Source organism: Pinus tabuliformis, chromosome 3_1 (genome assembly GCF_031772625.1).
Source record: "Pinus tabuliformis cultivar Carrire ecotype Pingquan chromosome 3_1, CPIR1, whole genome shotgun sequence".
Taxonomy (NCBI): Eukaryota; Viridiplantae; Streptophyta; class Pinopsida; order Pinales; family Pinaceae; genus Pinus; species Pinus tabuliformis.
The window spans coordinates 735,350,214-735,373,677 of NC_142301.1; positions in this window are offsets into that span (position 1 = coordinate 735,350,214).

Consider the following 23,464-nt stretch of genomic DNA (forward strand, 5'->3'; position numbering starts at 1 on the left):
CGGATCATGATAACCAGAACTTTGTTGATAGACTCAACCAAACCGTTGGCTTGCGGATAATAAGGAGTAGAGCTATCGTGGCGCAAACCAAGCTGGCTTGTAAGCTCAGTCATCATGATGTTTCGAAAATGGCTCCCATGGTCAGTGATGATTGCTTGTGGGACACCAAACCTAGTTATAATGTGATTGAATACGAAAACTGCAGCTGTTTTGCCGCTTGCGTCGAATGTAGGCATCGCCTCGGCCCATTTAGTAAAATAATCAACCGCGAGGATGATATACGCATGCCCCCCGGCCGAGTGAGGGTTACAAGTAATAAAATCGATACCCCATTTGGCGAAAGGACCAACGGCAATTATAGGATGGAGAGGAGCTGGTGGTGCGCGCATCTTGCGATCAAACACTTGACAGTTGTGGCATTTTCGGACCGCAATGATACAATCTTTAAACATGGACGGCCAGAAATAGCCAGCGCGCAACACCTTCTGAGCTGTGGCATACCCAGACATATGACCGCCACATGCTCCAGAGTGACAATCATTCAAAACCCTCTCAGCCTCTTCGTGAGTTAAACAACGTCGAAAAACTAAGTCTGCCCCCCGGCGATAAAGTGTATCTCCAATAATCTTGTATTGCTGGGATTGAAACCGAATTTTTCGACGTTCCGCCTTTGAAGCTTCAGGCCGAAAGGTTTGGGTTTGGAGATAGATGATTATATCCCCGTACCACGGATCTAAAGTACTGATAAGAAACAAAGATTCGTCCGCAATGGACTCCTCTGCCACAGTTTCTGTGTCAGCACGCGGGAAATCACACATCAATTCCGCAAAAACTAAGGATTTCTTAGACTTGGACTTCTCAAACTCCAAGTCGAACTCTTGCAGGATAACGATCCATTTAGAGTACTTGCCCCCTAGCAGTTGTTTTGTCAAAATATAAATCATAGGGTTGCAATCCGAAATAACTGTAGTTTTACGGAGAAGAATGTAGTGACGAAAACGCTGGACAGCTTGAACGGCTGCCAGGGCCAATTTCTCCACATGCGAATATTTTAGCTCAGTGGGGTTTAATGTCCTACTAAGATAATATATCACATGTTCCGCTCCGAATTCATCTTCTTGAACTAACACCATTCCAATAGTGGAATGCGAAGCTGCGAGGTATAAGAAGTAGTCCTGGTTGTAGTTGGGAGGATGCAACAACGGTGCATGGGTCAACGCGTGCTTAAGTGCATCAAAAGATTGTTGGGCAATCTCGTCCCAAAAGAATTGAGCGTTCTGTTTCAACAACCGTGTAAAACCTTTAGTGACCTCGGCGTAATTTGGAATGAATCGGCGTAAAAAGTTCGCTTTCCCTTGCAAACTTTGGAGTTGGCGCAAACTCGAAGGAGGAGGCAATTTGATGATAGCTTCGACCTTCGAGGGATCGACGCGAATGCCGGCTTTTGAAACAACAAATCCCAGCAATCGACCCGTCTCTATACAAAACACACACTTGTGGGGATTCAACCGAATTCGATAATGCCTACACCTCATAAAGATTGCTCGTAAGTGGACAAGGTGATCAGCTCGATGTAAAGAATGAGCAGGCAAATCATCGAGGTACGGTTGCACAATGTGCTTGATGTCATGAAATGCGTAAGACATCGCCCGTTGAAAAGTGGCCCCGGCATTCTTAAGCCCAAAAGGTAATTTGCAATAAGCAAATGTCCCCCATGGACAAATGAATGCCGTTTTTGGTTGGTCGGCAGGTAGAATATTGATTTGATTATAGCCCGAAAAACCATCCATAAAGGAAAACATTTCACTTCCGGCACAATCATCAATAATTTGATCGATATAAGGCGTAGGATAGTTGTCTTTTGGACAAGCTCGATTTATATCCCTATAGTCGATACAGATTCTTATTGTTCCTTGTTTCTTGTTGACCGGAACAATATTCGATACCCAATCCGTTAACGGGATTGGATAAATGAAACCTGCTTTCAACAGCTTCTCGACTTCTGCTTTAATCGCAGCCGCTTTCCGAGGGTGAATCTGACGCAACCGTTGCCGGACGGGTTTAGCGTCCGGGTAGGTCTTTATTTCATGAACAACAATGGCAGGATCGATTCCCGGCATTTCCTCGTAAGACCAGGCAAACACATCGCGGAATTCTTGGAATAGGGCCTTGTAAGTTTGGATTTCATCTTCTGTACATGAGGCACCTATATGAATGTTTTCCTCAATTCCGGGCTTCACTGAAATATCAATGGGAATAGTGCGAGAAATATTCCCTAAATTCAACTCTGAATCAGAATGTTTCGTTGGATTCTGAGCGTTTTTGACATATTCAGCGGTAAAGATAGATGAAAAATCATTTTCAAAAGCATCATCCTTAGGTAAAAACGAAGATCTGTGATGGAGATCTTCCCATGGTAGATCGTCTACACTTAGGATTTCGCGAAGTTGCTCGTCAGATGACACGACTTCGGGAAACGCTATCCGTTCTAAGGTTGATGTGAAAAGTGATTCTTCACTGACCACATTCATTTGGTCGATTTGGGTTGAACGCGAGTCGGTAAAAGACATGACGGCTTCATAAGCAATTTCATATGGACTCAAAGGCATAGCATCACCGAATGAGTCTATCTCAGATTCAGATGGGACAATCCAAGGATCATCATAAATAATGTTGTCTGATGTAATCATATGAATTGATGCAAATGAAGGGTCTGCGTTGATTGGAGGGAAAGGAAAAGTTCCCAGTAAACCGGAATCTTTAACTAAACCTACGCCAACGTCCCTATAAGGGATTGTCGTCTTACCGACATGCTGGATACTCTCTGAAGAGGCTGGGTCGGATGAAAAGTATGTCAGCTGATCAATTGTCACGATCTTACCGTTATGTGGAAACTTTATTACTCTGAAGACCGATGAAACGACCGCTGTCATAGCATATGACCAACTTCGACCCAAAAGAAGGTTGTAGTCTAGAGGGGCATCAACCACTTCCACATCCAGACTAACGGTTTTACCTTCTACCCCTATAGGCAATTCCTGTAGAATACCAAACGGACGGAACCCACGGCCATCAAAGGCCTTAAGGATGGTCGGGGATTGGTTCAACGAAGGAGAACCAAGCGATCTCCAACATTGAATCGACATAATACACGTAGAAGCTCCCTCATCAATCACAGTCCGATGAATAGGCCTGTTTTTGACTATCACTGGAATTTGGAAAGCCATTTGATGGGGTAGACGCGGTGTACTATTTTCTAGATCGAAGATTATCAGATTCGGGTCCTGAACATCAACAGCTCCGATAGCCGACAAAAGTAATTTTCGTTGTGCTGGGCATGATTGCAGCACTTCTAAAGCCGACATTGCTGAGGGTGAAACAGCTAAGTCCTCAACAATGTTGTAATTCTGGGCTGCTCTCGCATGTGGATTGAAAGCAGACCTTCGAAGTACACCCTTGGCGGGCGGTTTGATTACTAAGTCCGGGTTAGGTTTTTCGATCTGTAGTGGATCGGAACCAGGAGCTGAGGTTGATGGATTAGAATGAGAAGATTCTGCTTCCTTACCATCAACAGGATTCTTACTACCATAATCTTGCGATCGAGTCGCAATCCTCACATGAGACATCATCAAAATGGGTTCTTCACTGGCAGTCGAGGAAGAACCTATCATCTTACTTTCCTGCTTTGGAAATGGATCTTTTAACACAGCAGGAGTGGGAGAACCTTTGACTATTTTCACAACCTCGGCCCGATGAGGGCAATCTCTTGTAAAATGATCCTCTTCACAAATAAGACAAGGATATCGAGGTTTGCGCTTTTCGTCATTGGTTTCCGACTTTTCCGTTTTCTCCTTCGGAGCCTTGTCTGCTTTAGCCTTCTTCTTTCCTTTCTTCTTTCCACCGTTTTTTGATTTGGCCGTAGATGACTCTACAGCGTGAATATCGGCGGAAAGTTCAGGAGAAGACTCTCCTGTCGGGGAATCAGGCAAAGTGATTATAGGAGTAGTTGAAGCCTTGGAAGACTTCTTCTTGCTCTTTGTATTCACGATACCAATCATACCATCAGCGGCATGAGATCCCGAAGGAGCAGCAGCGATTTGATTCGATTTTGGAAGATCTGGAATCTTCTCGTGTAACGTACCCGACTGAGTATAAACTAAGTCAAGGTACTGCGCCTGAGCAATGACTTGCTCCTCAGTAACTACTCCGGCCTTAGCTACATCTTCAGTAATCTTCGGTAATAATGATTTAACAAACCATTCAGCTAAGATTTGGTCCGGAATAAAAACTTTCACTAACCTTCTTCGACGTCTCCACTCATGAATGTGATCAGAAATATACGTGGACGTTGATTGTTTTAGTGAAGTTAATAACTCCGTGCCGTTATCGTATCTGACCGGCAACTGAAAGTGAGTTAAGAACGAGGTAGCTAACTGGCTAAAATTGTAAAAAGAGGCCCGTGGTAACTCAATGTACCACTTGGCCGCGAGACCAATGAGTGTACGCTGGAAAAGACGTAAGCGGATCGAATCATCCGAGATAGAATTTGAAGCACACCAGAGGTGGTAAGTCATCACATGATTGGACGGATCCTCTCCAGACTTACCTTCGAACTTGGGTATATCACTGGGCAACTTATTTGGCATTGGCGGCCAGAACGGAAGATATTGAATTGGATCGTTCGTTAGGCGCGTCAAGTCTGGTAAATCCAAAGTTGCGATAAACGGTAATTGCCGGTTAGGATCTCTAAAACTCTGGGTCACAAGACCAGTCCCAGGAGGAGGATATCCAGGATAACTAGGAACAGGAGTCGCATTAGGGATATTATATCCTCCTGGAAAACCAGGATTAACCGGACCGTACTGGGGTTGTTGAGGTTGTTGATAAGTGTACCCAGGATACGGTTGATACTGGTAAACCGGCTGTTGGACAGCTTGCCCATGTTGGTACTGTCCCTGGTACGGTTGATGAACAAATTGAGGTTGAGTAGTGACAACCGTACTTATACCAGGCTGACCTATAGGCATCTGGACCGTGGTTTGAATCGTAGATCCAGACAACGGTAAAGATGTCTGAGGAGTGGTTGCAGAGACAGTAGAAACCGGAGCTGTCGATACTCCAGAAGTAAGTGCGGCAGATGTAGCGGTAGTTGCAGCAGCCGTTTGAGATGGAGTACTAGGTGCAATTGGCGGCTGAGTAACTACCGAAGTTACAGAAGTTTGAACATTTGACTGGACAGGTTGCGGTTGCTGGGGTGGACCAGAAACTACGGGTTGTCCAGCTTGAGGTACCAACTGTATACTTGGCTGCAACACCTGTTGACCCTGTGATGGATCCCACACTATCATTCCGGGGTATTGACCCGTAACAGGTTGAGGATACTGAGATCCATAACCGGATTGAGGATAGGATTGATAATTGAAAGGTACAGTTCCCATACCTTGAACATATGACTGACCTTGAGGTGGTTGATAACCTTGACTCGAGTATTGACCTTGAGGTTGATAACCTTGAGGTAAATACGGATACTGGGGTTGACCTTGACCTTGAGGTTGATACCCTTGGGGTTGATACCCTTGAGGTAAATATTGATACTGAGGTTGACCCTGGGGTACATATTGAGGCTGGGGTTGACCTTGAGGCATGTATTGCACCATAGGTACATACTGACCTTGAGGTTGCCCCCCAGACACGATTTGTGTACCTTGAGGTTGCCCCCCAGGCGTTAACTGAGGCTGCCCCCCAGGCGGTAATTGGCCACCTTGAGGTTGGGAAACGGGAACTGAACCTGACATCATGTAAATGTCTCCTACACCCAATGGTATATTACCATTGTTTCCAGCTAATAACCCATGATCAATGGGTTGAGGAGATGCCCCCGCAAAGGTACCAGAAAGTGATTGATACCCGGTGGGAACAGAAGGACCGCCGTGTAAGAAAGATTCAGGAGTTTGAGTAAACACGGACGACTGACCAGACATATTTACAGGAGTATAAATACCTCCAGGTGGAAAGGAGTACGAGGTGTAGAAAAACCTACCCCTGAGTTGTCTAAATAATTGGTTAACGAAAGGTACCAAGTAGTACTTCTAGGAGGACTGTAAAAGATAGATTCACGCTCCCTGAGCTCAATAGTAAGTTGATCTTCAAGGTTAGAGACGCCTATTTCTTCCTCTGGAGCAAGTTCTTCGATAGCAATCAGACCAGTAGGAAGATTTTCGGTGATAACTCGTTCTACTCTTGGTGAATCTGGAACACTAGAAGTTGGAGTAACAGGTTCAGATATTTCAGGTTCTTCGCCTGTATCACTAGTAGACGAAAAACTACCAGCAAGCTCAGAAACTGTAACAGCTTCGGGATTATAACCTGTCTCTAGACTTTGGTAATCTGGATGGACTACCAAGGAAGATTCTCCTTCTTCAGGTGAACCTACTCTACTGCCACTAGGAGGAGTTACAAGGACCTTCAAACCTTCTAGATTACTCGGGTCGTCTCGAGGAGGTTCACCCCGAAGTCTACGGGATCTCCTCAACAATTCGGCCACAGAAACAACTTCAGGAGACTGGCCCCGAAGTCTACGGGACTGTCTCGGTAATTCCGCCACAGCTAAAAACTTTTAACTACTACACACGAAAACAAAGTAAAATCTCAAATCAAACCACCTAAAGTCTCTAAAGAACCAAACAAATTTGAATCACACGCCTAAAGAATCTAGGGCGTCAAACCAAGCACAAACAGTAGCCTTCCAGACCGAAAACGCTAGTTGGAGATGAAACCCAACATCGCCGGATTCAGTACAGAAGTGGCGGGTGGAACAGTTACCCCGGCAACCTGCTTAATGAATAGACCGGCACAAGTTCCTCCACTTTAACCGTCTCGAGTGAAGTGAACCCCCCAGAAAATCCAAGTGAGTCTAGCCGACGTCTGCTCCAGGTACAGTGGGATCTTCCCTCCACCGTCACCTCGGTAGAATCCTAAAGATAATGGTCACTAAGGTTACCAACCGCAACAAATGCACCTGGGGGAACAGTCTACACTCCGACAGCACGCAAGGGCAGAGTATCAAGCTCAATCCCCTTGCCGGTTCCTTGACAATAATCCAAGGTTTACCGACAAGTGACCCCTGGCTCCTCGACAATGGTTAATCCGAGGTTTACCGTTTGTAATACGTGCGTGTCTGGCGTCGTTCCCAACGAGGGAGGATTGATCCCCTCACTGGTTCGGACACGAGCTCGTGCTTCTCCTTTAAGAGGAGCTTTCCCAGAGTACAAATGAGACAACTGGATTTATTCTATCACAAGATAAGCTACTTGTTTGGTTTTGTTGTCTTGGAGAGTTAATTACTCTCCTACTCCAAGACACTAGCCTGATCTAAATTGGTGTTTCAGAGCCCTAGTAAATAAAAGTTACTACGTTGATTTTACTTTAAGCGTTAATTTTATGGTTTTTCTTAAAGACAAAAGGTAGCGGAAATGAAACCAATGGTGTGTAGACTCGACTCAAACCACTACAAAGATGCACCTAAGATGATTTACGCTACTTTTCTCTTTCAATGAAACTCCTAACTAAGAGAGTTGGAAAATGCAAATTTTATAGAAAACAACTTTCTTAGTAAAGACAATCAAAGAAACAATTCTCTTTACCTTTTCAAGCATACAAACATGACCACTCCTTACGTGCATGAAAAATTCTTTTTCTTTCAAAATCCCTCAAAGCTACTTGAAACAAAACTTTTCAAAGGAGATGTTTTTGTATTTTCTCTTATTTAATAAAGCATATAAATCTATTTTAACGAAAATCAATCTCAAAAGCTATAAAATCTATGAAAAATTGACTCACAAGCAAATCAAAAAGAAATTTACTCTAAGCAAACCTAACGAGGCAAAAGCCTACAAGGATGATTCTAGGTTGTTTTACTTGACCAAAATCAAGCCAAGGACCAGCTAATGCAGAATCAAAAGACCAGTCAAAACAAAACTCAAATATTTTTGTTCTTTTTGTAAAATGGAATTCAATACTCAATCAACAAGTACTTCGAAATTTGCCAAAGAGACAACTCAAAGGTAAGTTGCTCTCACAGGTAGACTTTATGACAGGTCCGACTTCTAAGAAGGCTGACAAAACCAGAGAGATCTAAGGCTTGACAACTTCTACCGCCAAAGTCACTACAGGACCTACTCAAAAATCAAACCCTAGGGCTTAAACTTCTATGAAATCCACTAAAACACTCAATGCTATCGAAACAAGTTCAGGTGAAGATATTTGACAAGAGGCTAATGGATCTGGGCAGTAAAAACTAAGAAAAAGCAAAATCTAAGAGGAAAAATGCAAAAAATGGAAATTTCTTAATTTTTATCAGGGTACGCAGGCAACCTGTTAAGCTAGGTGCGGGCCCGCTCTGTGCACACAGCAACAGTGCGTACAAGTATGCACTGTGCAATACTCAGAGGGTGCGTACTACTGAAAAAACCAAGAAAAACTAAATTCAATCTAACCCTAAGCTAACCCACCCAAATACAAAGTCACAGAGCCAAAAACCAGAAAATAAATGACTTTTCTCAGATCAAAGTTGCATACAAAGGAAAAGACTTTCACATCAATGGATTCCCCAGCGGAGTCGCCATTTTGTCAGGAGGAAAGAGTCGATAGTGCGGACACAACCAACCTCCCTAGGAGCCTAAGACTCTCTAGTGACAAACAAGACAAACAAGAGCAATCCTTCTCTAAACATGCGTTTACTATATAAGAAATCAAGTGTTTAGATCCTACCTATAATCCAACGTTGTTGCAGTAGTCCAGCTTCGTTGATCCGGATGAGCTCCTCCTTCACTTCGAAACCTGCATTCACTAACAATCAAACGATTAAATAGCACTTGATAATCTCATAAAATAAAACATGTTTAACACATAGACCAAGGAGTACATGAAACAACTCATAAATAACAAGTTATTGAGAAGAATGGACTCATTTGCATTAATAGGAAACAAAAGGAACAATTACAACCTGAGCCTTGGTGTTGTGCAAGTCCCTCCCAGGGTCCATCAAGAGTTCTCCTTTACTTTGACAAAGCTCACCTACTTCCAAATAGAACAAGCAAAGATGGCAATCTCTCCTCACAAGCTTCTAAATGGGAGTCCTAATTCCAGCAGCATCTACCCTTAGAAATGTTTAGCTTCCAACCTCCCCTCCTTCTGGACCAATGCCTGTATTTATATTGTTCTAGAGGAAGTTATTCAGGTCCACCATCAATGGGATAATCCCCTCTTTGGGTGGGATAGCTGCCTTATTGATGGGATAAGTTCCTCTTTGGTAGGGGTACATGAACCATCTGGAGGCGCTCAATACACGTCGAACAACCTTCTAGAATGCTCTAGAAATGACCACAAGTAACTTTTTAAAGATGAAACTTGCGCATTTTGACCTTTACAGGGGTACGCACCTGCCCCTTTACATACAGAGCGTACAAGTACGCAGCTTTTGTGAACATTGGGTGCGTATCCGCAGGTAAGGTTGAGAGAACCTGCGTACCTAGAGATAAACACATTTACAAAGACTTTCTCTCTTTCTTGAAGTTTGACATGGAGAGCAGAGGCATGAGACTTGCCCAGGAGGATAGCATGACTGTTGATGGAGCCATACTAACTGTAAATAGCCATGGTGACATTTTTTAGTGTAACACGCCGGTCATGTGGAATGAGGCTCCACTATCAAGAAACCAACCACAACCCATCATCGATGAAACAATGCATGCGATGAGGGTAAAATCCAATTCGAACTGAGAGGCCAATGCCTCACCCTCAGATCCTTTCGAGGAACCCTTCTTGGATTTATTCAATGGACAATTAGTTGCATAATGGCCCACCTCATGAAAATTAAAGCATCTCACTTTAGATTTGTCAATCTTCTTCCTTCCATGAGAAGAACTCGATTTGGGATGAGAATCCTTCTCCTTCCCTTTCCTTGCCTTACTCGCTAATGCCAAATTTTCTTCATCCTCCTTAGATGAAGAACCATCTGTGGTGCTCCTCTTGATCTCCTCCTACATGAGATTCGACTAAAGTCGTTCCCAATCTGGCAGTTTCTCTCTTCCATTCATTGAGTCCTGGTAGCTATGCCAGCTCTTAAGAAGATCGAGGAGAGCAAGACTCACCATATCATCATCAGCTATCATGATTCCTAGACTTCCAAGCTCATCTCTGTAGGTGGTGATCTTGTTCAGATATGTAGAGATTGTGTCTCCCTTTTCACACTTGATTTTCCAAAGCTTGTCCTTCAAAGCCAACTTCCTTTGGTTGATGCAGTTCTGATATAGATCCTTCAATGTCTTCCACATTGAAAATGAAGTCTCCTTGCCATGGAGACTCGAGACAGTATGGTCTTGAACTCCCTCCAGAATAATCCTCTTCGCTCTCGCCACACATTTCTTCCATTCCGCCAATTCTTGGGCATTAGCTGCTACTGGGTTCGGGATTTCTTGATCAATGAAGTCCTTCAAACCATTGTCCTCTAATACAGCTTCCATGCAATCTTTCCATGCTATGTAATTCGAGCTGCCATCGAGGGCATACTCAAGTCTCAAGCCATTGAACGCCATTGGTGAAATTTGAGATGTGATAAGAAATCGATTTTGTACCTACAATCAAGAACTTCAAACTTCGAACTTCTCCCTTCTTTGTATACTGTTCTCCGCTTTGATCACCTTTGCTCTGATACCATGTAGAAATTTCACCGTAGATCACGTGATAATGCAATATACTAAAGCAAAATACTTGATCTACTTCTACTATCAAACTTTGCGGAAGCTTACTCAATTTGAGAAAGATCAATCAGAACACATATAATAGAGAAGAAGAAATCATACACATGAAACGCAGAAGAATACTGCGGGGAAGCCTCAGCTAAAAACCCTGCTATCTATATTATCATACAAGTGGAAATATCTCAGGATTACACAAAGCTTTAGCTTACAAGATATCCAGCTCTCAGTACAATCCCTCACTGTTGCTCATAGACAGAATAGACAACACATATGCCTTCCTTTAGTCCTCCAAGCCTCCTATTTCATTCCGCAGTTTCTCCTAGGTCCTCCAGCTGCAACCTGTGTGATTCTCACCTCACACACAACACTGACCTTTGAAATATCTGCACAATCCTAAAGGAGATAATTCTTTCTACATGTATTAGTTTCCTTTATAGGAAAATTCCTCCAATTGATAGTACACTGTCCCTTCCTTTAATCTCAACTGGGTCTCTATCTGAACTGACATGCATGAGTTATTTATGAGAGAATATTCAGTTGTTGAGTTGAGACTTCTGTGATCCATATTAAGTTTATGAGAGATTTTTCGGCGTAAATCACAAGATATTTCATTTGTCGATGCGTTTCGAACCAACCAGTGTGGTTCATCGTTAGGACAAGTTGAATGAGCAGATCAAGCTTTGCATGTTAAATAAATAGAGTAGAACCTCCAACATCTATATTCCTTAAATATAGCCGTTGGAGGTTCTGCTCTATCTATTTAACATGCAAAGCCTAATCTGCTCATTGAACTTGTCCTGACGATGAACCACACTGGTTGGTTCAAAACGCGTCGACAAATGAAATATCTTGTGATTTATGCCAAAAAATCTCTCATAAAAAACAAAAAAGAATATTCAGTTATCTGGAGAACACTAGTTGCATGCATTAACTGATTGAACTCACAATTAGTTCCACAAACTGTTTGGAACTAATATAACTGGACTGAACTCAGTTAACTGAGCTAACTATTTACAACTCAATTACAACTCATCCTTATCTCCTTAATTAAGGGATAACTTCCTCAATCAAAGGGATAATTGTTGCATGTCTTGACAAAGACTTCATGTTTGATTTTCTCCAACTAATTAACTCAAGATGAATTAGCTATTTATTTTTCAAATAGCTAGTGAGACTAAATTTGAATGTTAATTCTCAAATTTAATTCAGGGACTAATTAAAATTGGGATCTATCCAGAAATGCTATTTATAGCAATTTTATTTTTAACATTTCTATTTTTATCATTTCTTGTTGATATTTTCAACAAAGCCATGGAAGCTAGACCAAGGAGATATAGCCCAAGAGCGGTGAACTCCTTCATCAAAACACTACGTTAATGTGTCTCTTTGATGGTTTGTTGCACTGTATATGTTTTTTGTTCATTATTCATTTTTGAAGCTATTTTTCTCATGAATGTCTTGTTTAACTTAAGGAAATTTACCTGTTTGTAAGCACCAACAACTAAGGAAACCTCAGCACAAAAAGAAAGAAGCAAGCACATGTTTATAAATCTGTAATTATTATTAGCACAACAAAACTAATCATACAAAAATAGATCAAGTTGGTATCAGAGCTCAAGGTTGAATTGCTTGATTGCTTGAGTTTGTGCAATTAGGGTTTTAATGGTTGCAAAATTGTGATGCTTACAAGGTTAAAGTTGCAGAGAGGAGAAGGGAAGCTATTTGTTGCAACTCCTAAGGTAATGCCTAGAATAAGGAGAGCCACAAGGCCACAATCTCCCCCACCCAAAGTTCCAATTTCAACTGCACTTGAAGCTCCTCAAGTTTTACCTTCAATTGAGATTGAAGAGGTACAATCAATACAAATTTATCAGTCTGAATCCATATCCAATATTATGTCTGGAGAAAGAGAGCCTGAAGGTCCCTCTTTAGAAGAGGGATAATTCAAGAAGTCTTTCTATACTTTGAATGAGATGGTTAAAGTCCTCTATGAAGAGATGAACACTGTTATCACTGAAAATTCTGTTGCTAAAATTTTTTTTAGCCTAGCTTAAAGACAGGGTGTTTTCGCAGCGCATGAATTCTTTTTAGCAGTTTCGCAGCGCTACATGTTTAGGTGTTTTCGTAGCATGCTACGAAATGGGGGATTTGTTCGAATCCATAGTAGCTGTCATGCAAAATAGTTCTGGGCGGATACATTTTACAGGTGGCATGTTCTCAAGAAGTCATTATCAATGCTTGTCATTAAGTTGTTGATGGTGGTTTTAATGTCTCTCAGTTAAGCTCTGTAGTCAATGTCTTGTGCCAAAGAAGCCCGAAGAAGAAATGGCCTCTCATTTTATAAAAAACAGAGAAATAAACATAATAAACAGCTGATTGAGGATTGGAGAAAAGCTGGTGCCTTGTGTACAACACCAGCTGGGTCCGGATGATTATTATGACAGATACTTCTCTATGAACCAGGCAAAATCTATCAGGTGGAATGTGTTTGCCGGGGCTGCGAGGCTTAATCCACAGGGGTTTTTCAAATGGATCTATCAATGCCACTCTGGTCTTTGTGTTGAAAAACAAGCCACTAGAATTGGTCAATGGGAAACGACGTTGCACTTTGAATGGGATTTCCTACCAAGCTCCTGCAACTCCACTCAAGCTTGCTGATCATTTTAATTTAACCGGAGACTTCAAACTTGATTTCCCAGACAGACAAATGAACAGGACATCAAAGCTTGATATGTCAATAATTAACGGCACCTATAAAGGATTCATGGAAATCATTCTACAGAATAATGATACAACTGTGCAAAGTTATTACATGGATGGCTATGCCTTTTTCGTTCTCGGGATGGACTATGGAGATTGGATCGAAGACAGCTGAGGAACATACAATAAATGGGATGGAGTTGCTCGTGCCACAGCACAGGTTTTCCCCAATGCCTGGACAACAATTCTAGTATCTCTAGATAATGTTGGCATGTGGAATCTCCGAGCTTAAAATCTAGATACCTGGTATCTGGGTCAGGAAACATATGTAAGGGTTGTGAATTCAGAGATAAAACAACAAAACTGAGTTGCCTCTGCCTAGCAATGCTCTTTACTGTGGCGCCTTCTCGCGCATACAGAAACCACAATCCCATACAAATGATTAAAAAAGCGTCGTTGTCATCTATCAATGTTGGCATGGTTACATTGCTTGGCTTCTCAAGCTGTGTGGAGAACATATCACCAAATAAACTCAACTAAGCTGTGACGATGCTACACCTTTGGACGCTGTCACCATGACATATGTCTCAACTATGGAGGCCTTCAATCATCCAGTGACTGCTGTACAGTGGCATCCAGAGAAAAATACAGTTGAATGGGAAATACCAACAATTCCTCACTCTGCAGACGCAATTCAAGTAACTCAAAGCGTTATATATATATCTGCAATGATTCAGCAAGAGAGAGATGACAAGATGTACTGTTGTTTCTTTGATTAACTTTGGCATGAAACTGAGGGATATTAAAGTTGAGCTACTAAAGGGTTTTGAGGAATGACGGCCTGAACATAAACCACCAACACAAGATGAGGAATTTTATTCGCTTACTGGAGAAAGTGAAGAGAGTCTTTCTGAAGGGAAGGTTGTACAAGCAAAGGTTGCGGTGGTAATAAAGTGGACATAATGCACTTTTCAATAGGAACCGAAATTTCAGGTCGTTTGTTTGGCACCAACATAAGTGATAATACAGATGGCGCTGAAGGAGATAGGCTTTGGCCATTTGGTTGATCTATATGCGTCCACATAATCGGTATCATGATAGATCAGATCCTCATGACCGTGAACGGTGTACGAGAGCTAAATTCTTAGACTTTACAACAGATAATATGTTTATTTATTCATCACCCACTGGTGTTATGATTGCAATCGATCTTGCTTACAATTTACATTCTGCATTTGGTAATTGCTTTCTTGTTTCAAAGCCGCCTCTTTCGGCCCAAGCTATGAACAAAATAATGAAGTCAGATCCTGCTTTGTATGGGTTAAGGAGCGCATAAGAAAGGGCCTGCAATTTTATTCTCCGGAGCCTACAGAATCGTATTTGTCAACTCCAAACTTTGGAGAGGGTTTACAAGTAACTGTTAGTGTGTTTGAGGGCTCTTCGATTCATATGCGGGACGCTTGAGCGTTGCTCACAAGATGATTCTCGAAAAATCAGAGTTGTCTATGAGTTGCAGTTACCGGGGATCCTAATGAAGTTGTTTCAGATTTTCTGAATTTGGTCTCATATGGTGCTGAAGGTGTTGTCAAGCTTTGCGACTTTTGGATTTGCAAGAGCTATGTCTTGCAATACGATGGTGCTTCGTTCAATCAAAGGGACCCTGCTTTATATGACTCCTGAACTAATACGCGAGCAACCATACAATTATACAGTAGATGTCTTGAATTTGTCTGTTGCTGCGTGCCCAGGAGATAATAGATAGGATCCCGAGAACTCATTTCATCAAGTGTTTTGCAAAGTTGGGTTGTATTTTTATGCACATAGAGTAGGATGGGGGAGAGTTCAAGTAGCAGACAACAGAGGTGGTCGCTGCAAGGCATGACGGCCCTAGTCACTGGCGGTACAAAAGAAATTGGACGTGCTGTTGTGGAGAAATTGACTAGTTTAAGAGCTGCTGTTTATACATGTTCGCATGCAGAGAAGGGGCATGTCATAGTTCAGCAGAGTCTCGAGGATACTCCAAATTTGTAAAACAAGGTAAAAACAGAGTATATGACCAAATTTCAGAGTATACTTTGGGTAAAACAATTTTGTCGAGGATATGACCAAATTTCAGGACTTTGTGCATTGGCCCTCATACCGGCGCTCCTCTGCATTACAAAGGGCTTCCTTTCCATAGAGTTATCAAAGGTTTTATAATACAAGGTGGAGACATTTCAGTTCAAAATGGTACAGGGGGTGAATCAATATATGGATTAAAGTTTGATGATGAAAACGTTCAACTGAAACATGAGCGCAGAGGAATGTTGTCAATGGCAAACTCTGGACCTAATCCATATAATTTTGTGAAGGATCAGATGATGGAATAGCTAATTTTTTCAAAGATGGAGATTTGTATCCAGACTGGTCAGCTGATCTTGATGAGAAATCTGCAGAAATTTCATGGTGGATGAATGTAGTAGATTCTGCGAAATGTTTTGGGAATGAAAATTACAAGAAAGGGGATTATAAGATGGCTTTAAGAAAATACAGAAAGGCATTGCGCTATCTGGACATTTGCTGGGAGAACACCAAATGTTGAACGGATCACTGTATAGGTCCTTCTATTGGTTCTGTTTGTTGCCTGTCGTTAGAATTCATGTTGGGTTTTCATTAGTGGCTGTTTGGAGGACACTGACATGAATACAGTCATCAATTATAACTACAGGATACCAATCATATTCATAAGCAGAGCTATGATTTTATGATGTTCGATCTTCTTTAAAATGATGATGATGATGGATCAATGATAATGCGGCAGTACATGACATCATTACAACACCCATACTACAACTGCAATGAAATTAAGTGAAAGTTATGTTTTGAAAGAACCTGTACCAGCCCCAGTGTTATGCAGAAGATAGTAATGTTGTAAAGAGGAGGTTCAGTAATGAAGACTGTGAAGTGGAGCGAGCCCTGTTGTTGTAGGCCTGGGAAGTAGATCAAGATAAGAAAATCAGAGTGTTACCTTCTTCAAGCCACATTCTAGGATGTGTTTCAAGGTCCACGTTCTTCATAGTAGCATTGATATTGAACAAATAACAAGAGAAACTACAGGTCAATTTGTTTTCTTTCTATTGAAAGTTGCAGCTTTAGAGGTGGTATGAAGGACTTCTGAAGCAAAATTTCCAGTAGTATGGAGGGGTATACAAGGACTTGGGTTGCTTAAATGCCCACCTTTTAGCTGTTTAGCTGTTTGTTAAGAGCACACAGGAATTCTCAAGATTCTCAAGCAAATCATTTACCAACTACAGATTCATTTGCTACGGAACAAATAGAGGTTGTTAACAGCAGTTTCGTAGCGCGCTACGAAACTGCTGTAGGTGATGATTTTAGGCGCAGAGCAGCTATTGTGATACTGTGAGCGGGAGTTGAGGAAGAGAAACACCTGTCTATCAATACCACCTACAGCACATCAGAAACATGGCAGCATTCCATGCCTGGGGTTATTAAAAGATTTGGGAACATGCTGCTACACTTTCGGAGAATGTGGGAGACAGAGACCGTTAAAATAGAGCACATCTTTTGGTCAATTAATGAGCCATCAACGCTTTCAAGCATCCAAAGTCAGCGTTCCTTGCATCTTTAGCTCAGCCATCTCAGCCTAGCAGCAAAAGGACATGTGTCAAGAGCCAGAAAAGCATCATGCTACGAGGAGCAAAGATTTTGGATTTTGATTAAATGAAAACCATTTGTAATTTCAGTTTAGCCATTATGTAATTAATAAATTAGTTATGCACTAGATAGGGATAGTCAATAGCCACCTTCGAGGCTCCCCTCATGCTGGAGGAGGAAGCTCGAGGTGGTTAAGTTTGTTTGCCTATATATGGATCAAGGTTGGATGTAGAAAGGGTTGGATATTTTATACAAAAACAGAGTTTATTTGGGCCAATGTAAAGACTTATTACAGTAATAGTAAAACAGTGGTTGTTTCTTCTCAAGATTCTCAATGGATTATTTTGTTCAAATGTGATGTTGGTGTATTCTCTCAATGTTCTTTTACAGCCTTGTTATAGCATAATCACTCAGAATTCATTTTTAATGCTCTGACTTCCTGTATGTTTAACAAGCTGTGGTTTATGTGAAATATGTTTGAACATCTGATGAAAAGAGCCTTGACTTCCATGAAATGACTGTACTTTTGTTCATTAAATGTGTGAGACTCCATAGCCCAATGAAGACCAGATTTGATGTGTGTCCAACCAGCTTTATTTTCATAAGTGTGTGAAGAGTTAGCCATCTGTTGTTGTGATTGATTTCTATCAAAAGTCTGTGAGAGAGCCCTCTCTGACTAGGAAGGCTAATTCCTAGTCTAAAGTCTGGTTGAAAGAGTTACATAAAATCTTACTTGGTTGTAGCCCTTAGTATTGATTTTGTGATAACAAACACTATAATGGTTGGAGAGAGTTCTAAACCTCCACATGGAGAAGGAAGCTTAGAGGGACAAAAAAGATGAGAATAAGGATTCCAAAGGGAATGGTGGAAAGCCACCTCCATCTCCACCATCCTCATCATATTCACCATATCACACAACATCATCTTCCACTACCACCACTACAACTGCCCATACTCATTCCAAAACCCCAAAAGGAAAAACTCCATTACTGAAATTGGACATAAAATTCGAACTTCCCATGTACAATGGAGAAGTGAATGCAGAAAAGTTAGACAATTGGATTCGACAATTGGAGGTATACTGCAGAATTCAGAACCTTCAAGAAGATGACATAAAGATCTAGTTGGCTTCACTGAGGCTAGAAGGAGCTGCACTAGTTTGGTGGGAAGCAAAGACTCAAGAGGAAATGAGAATCCATGGTAAGATATCCATCACTTGGGTTGAATTTGTTTCTGAAATTAAAAGACAGTTTTATCCTTTAGCCTATATGAAAAAAGCCATTATGAGTTGGCAGAATTTTAGGTAGCTTAAAGGCCAAACAGTCCAAGATTATACACAAGAGTTTAGGAAAATGGCTTTGTTGTTAGGAGTGAATTTGAATTCTCAAGATACACTGCTGAAATATATTGGGGGTTTACATTCATATCTTAAACACACTATTCTTATGTTCAATCCAACTAATTTGGATGAAGTATGTGTGCAAGCCACACATCTTGAATCTAGAGGAAATGACACTTATGAAGAGAGTAGTGATAAAAAGACCACCTAAGGGTAAGAAGAAAGAGAAAGGAGGAAAATGGAAGGGAAAAAATAATGCATGTGTGGAGAAAGAAGGGGAGAAAATTATCTGTAAACACTGTTCCAAAGAGGGACATAATGAGGATAACTGCTGGAAATTGCATCCAAAAATGAGACCAAATAAGTTCAACAATAAAGCGAAACAAAAAACCACTGCTATCACTCAAGAAGATTTAGGTTTTGAATTAGGTGATGAAAATAAAATCACTGTCATGGGAATCAAAGGAAAACAAGATATTGCAAGTACTAGTTCACAAAATTGTAACACTGCTACTACTCGAGATGAAAAGAAATGAATTGAGTTATTTCATGTTAGGGTCATATCTAAACACACCAAGATTGACACACTCTTCGATTGTGGGTCACAAGCGAACCTAATCTCTGAAGACTTAGTAAACATATTGAATCTTGAAACTATACTCACCATAAACCATACCCTTTGGGATGGATGACAAGAGACACAAGTTTACAGGTTAGAAGAAAATGTTTGTTTAAGTTTGCAATCATTGTTAATTTTGTTGATGAAGTAGAGTTAGATGTGGTACCACTTGATATTTCAGGTGTGGTGTTGGGTAGTCCATATTTGAATGACTAGAAAGGAGTCTTTTATAGCCATGAAAACAAGTATCACTTGTTCAAGGATGGTGTGGAGTACATAGTGAGAGCCCATCACAAAAAGATGAATATTTCTTTGGCTAATGCACGGGAGGAAAACAGACTAGTGAATTCAAGTAAAAGTTTAGTACTTCTCATGTTCAAGCCAAATGATGATATTGTTTATGAAAATGTTGTTGCATGTAATGCAAGTTTCAATCCTGATTTGGTTGGTTCAGTTCATCAGAGTGATAATGTATTTCAGTTTGTGAAAGAATTGTCCTTCAAGGAGAAAGAAACTTCACATGAAATACATTTGCAGCAAGAGGTTTCTCTTTGTGATGTTAGCATGCAAGAGTTGAAAAAATTGCAAAGTGTAGAGACACCAATACAATGCAACAGTTTTTTGAACACTGGACTCATTCAATCATCGCTTACGCCATGTTGTGCAGCGATGGTTATGGTGCCAAAGAGGAATGGTAAGTATTTCAAGAAAGAGGAAAAAAGGAGTAGTTTTCTCCAAAGAAAAGTTGTAGAAAGAGGTCCGTGCAAGAATATACATAACACCAAACAAGAATGGTTTGTATGGATTTTGATGTTGTATGTTCTTCATAGCACTTCCATTACATACATGTATTTGAATTGTGGCAAAAAAGAGTCATTTCGTAAAGAAATTGTCCACTTGGGTGACATAAACATGTTTAGAAAGTTTTCTTATGCACATGTCATCTATGAAGGAAAATGTTATGAAACCAGCTCACAAAAAGATAGAAAAGAGAGATCCACGCCTTAGAATTCAACCTCTTCGAGGGGGAAACCTCCTTTACATTACATAAATGAACCATTCTTGGATGATACAAATGACAAAACCTCCTTTCTATATGTAGGAGTCTATGGAGTCACAATATAATCCAGCCGACCTAGCAATAATAATATAAAGCCACAAAAATAACAATAGAGGGATTCTATGGGCACATTAATAACAATATGGGGGTAATGGGGGCACAACAATATTAATAAGGGGTATAACTACAATAGTAATGGGGTAATCACTAGTATTATAGGGACCCAACATGCCCCTCTCCTTCAAAAAAGTGTTGTCCTCAACGCTTGAGTAGTTCTGGATACTTCTGCATAAAATTCTCATCCTCCCATGTGGAATCTTCAGGGGATAAGTTCTTCCACTTGATAAGATACTCTGAAATTGATCGATTTCGTAGCTGTCGAGTTCTTGTTTCTATGACTGCTTCCGGTTCCAATATAATTTTTCCTTCCTCGTCAAGTTCTGGCAATATTGTTTGAACTGGGAGCTTGTCGCCTATAACCTTCTTTAAACATGAAACATGGAAAACTGGGTGCAATCGAGAAGCTGCAGGAAGCTCCAATTTGTATGCCATAGTACCAATCTTTTGCAACACCTTGTACGGACCATAATACTTTGGTGATAATTTATTATCCTTCTTAGCTTGCTTGAGGGACATTTGCTTATATGGTTGTAGCCGTAGGAATACCCAATCACCTACATCAAAACTTCTTTCACTGCGATGTTGATCTGCCTGTTGTTTCATTCTATTCTGTGCCAACACGAGGTTATCCTTTAAGAGTTGGAGGACTTGTTGTTGATGTTCGATGTGATGTTCCACTGCCTGAACCTTAGAATTTTCTCTTAAATATGATGTGATGGATGGTGGTTGATACCCATAAAGTGCCATAAATGGGGTCATTTTTGTTGCTGTATGAAAGGAAGTGTTATACCACCATTCAGCCAGAGGCAACCATTTGACCCATTGTGTCTGTTTATCAGATACAAAGCAACGAAGATATCCTTCCAAACATTTGTTTACTATCTCAGTTTGCCCATCAGATTGAGGATGATAAGATGAGCTATGAGCTAACTGAGTACCAAGACAAGAAAATAATTCTGTCCAAAAATTTCCAGTGAAAATGGGATCTCTGTCACTTACAATAATCTTTGGGTTTCCATGTAGCTTTTGAATTGTTTCCATAAATGCAGTAGAAACTGTACTGGCTTTAAATGGATGTGATAATGCACAAAAGTGTGCATACTTGGTAAGTCTGTCAACTACCACCATGATGACACTCTTTCCCTCAGACTTGGGTAAACCTGTGATAAAATCCATTGAAACCTCCTCCCAACGTTGGCTTGGAATGGATAAAGGTTGTAATAGACCCGGTGTCTTAATTGTTTCAACTTTATTTTGTTGGCAAACCAAACATTCTGCCACAAACTTTTGAATATCTGATTTAAGGCCATCCCAAAAAAATTCCTTCTTAACCCTGTGGTAAGTTTTTAAAAATCCTGAGTGCCCTCCTAAGGGAGAAGTGTGCAATTCCATAAGAATCTTTTGTTTTAGCTGGGAATTCTTACAGAGGTATAAGCGATCTTTGTACCATAACGAATCATTTTTCCAGCTAAATGTATCAGACGTACTGGAATCTTGTTGTAGCTTTCGAATAAGTGCCCACACTTCTTCGTCATTCTTCCATTCCTCCCTTGCTTCATTTATCCAATCTGGTTGGATAATAGAAATGGCGCACAAAAATGCTTCCACATCCTCATCCTTTCTTGAGAGTGCATCTGCCACCACATTTTGCTTCCCTTTTTTGTAGATGATTTCAAAGTCATAACCCAACATCTTTGTGACCCACTTTTGTTGCTCTTCAGAGGATAATCTTTGTTCTAAAAAGTATTTAAGGCTATCATGATCCGTTTTTACCTTGAAGTGTCTTCCCATTAGGTAGGGTCGCCATTTCTTAAGTGCATGGAGTATTGCCAACATTTCCTTCTCATAAATAGCTTTGCTTAAAAACTTTCCCTTGATTGGACGACTTTCAAAAGCAATGGGTCTTTCATCTTGCATTAGAACAACACCAATTCCATTTCCTGAAGCATCACATTCCACAATAAAGGTTTTTGTGAAGTCCGGTGCTTGGCACATTGCCTCTTTAAGATGTTCAAAGGCCTTTGTTGCTTCCGGAGTCCATGAAAATGCATCTTTCTTCAATAATGTTGTTAGAGGTGCTGCTATTCTCCCATAATTCTTAACAAACTTGCGATAATACCCTGTCAACCCAAGAAATCCTCGCAGATGCTTTATGGATGTGGGGATTTTCCATTCCTTAATGGCTTTAATTTTGCTAGGGTCTACCTTAACTCCTTCATGAGATACAATATGACCCAAATATTCCACCTCCTGGACTCCAAAGAAACATTTGGATCTTTTTGCATATAATTGTTTCTCCTCCAATAGTTGTAGCACCCTGTCAACATGTTCAACATGATCCTTCCAAGACTTGCTGTAGATTAGTATATCATCAAAAAATACTAACACAAATTTTCTAAGGAATGGTTTGAAAATTGAATTCATCAAACCTTGAAATGTTGAAGGTGCATTGGTAAGGCCAAAAGGCATGACCAAAAATTCATAATGACCCTCATGAGTTCTAAATGCCATTTTCGGAATGTCTTCAATCTTCATTCTGATTTGATGATATCCTGAACGAAGATCCAACTTGGTGAAGTAAATTGATCCATGCAATTCATCCAGTAATTCATCAATGACAGGAATGGGGAACTTATCTTTAATAGTGAGCTTGTTGAGCTCCCTATAATCCGGACACATGCGCCATGATCCATCCTTCTTGTGCACCAATACTACTGGAGCAGAGAAAGAACTTTGACTCGGTTGAATTATACCAGCCTCTAGCATTTCTGCAACCATACGTTCAATTTCACTTTTTTGGACATAGGGATATCTGTACGGCCTGATGTTTGGAGGAACACTTCCTGGAATCAGATGAATAGCATGATCATGATCACGCATAGGTGGGAGACCTTTGGGAGTCTCAAATACCTTGGAATGATTGTCCAGGACTTTTTGGAGATCTGGAGAAATAGATGATTCCAATGTGGAAACATCTAGCGAACATAATTGTGCAATTACACCCTTTGCTCCTTTTTTAGAAGCTTTGTCATACCATTAGAGCTGATTATCTTTCCTGGTTTCCCTGCAATACCCCTTAATTCAACTTCCTTTCCTTCCACAGAAAATTTGATGAAAAGTTCTTGAAAATTAAAAGCTATTGTACCCAAGGATTGTAGCCATTGGACTCCTAGTACAACATCAGCACCTCCCATTGGAATGGAAAGCATTGG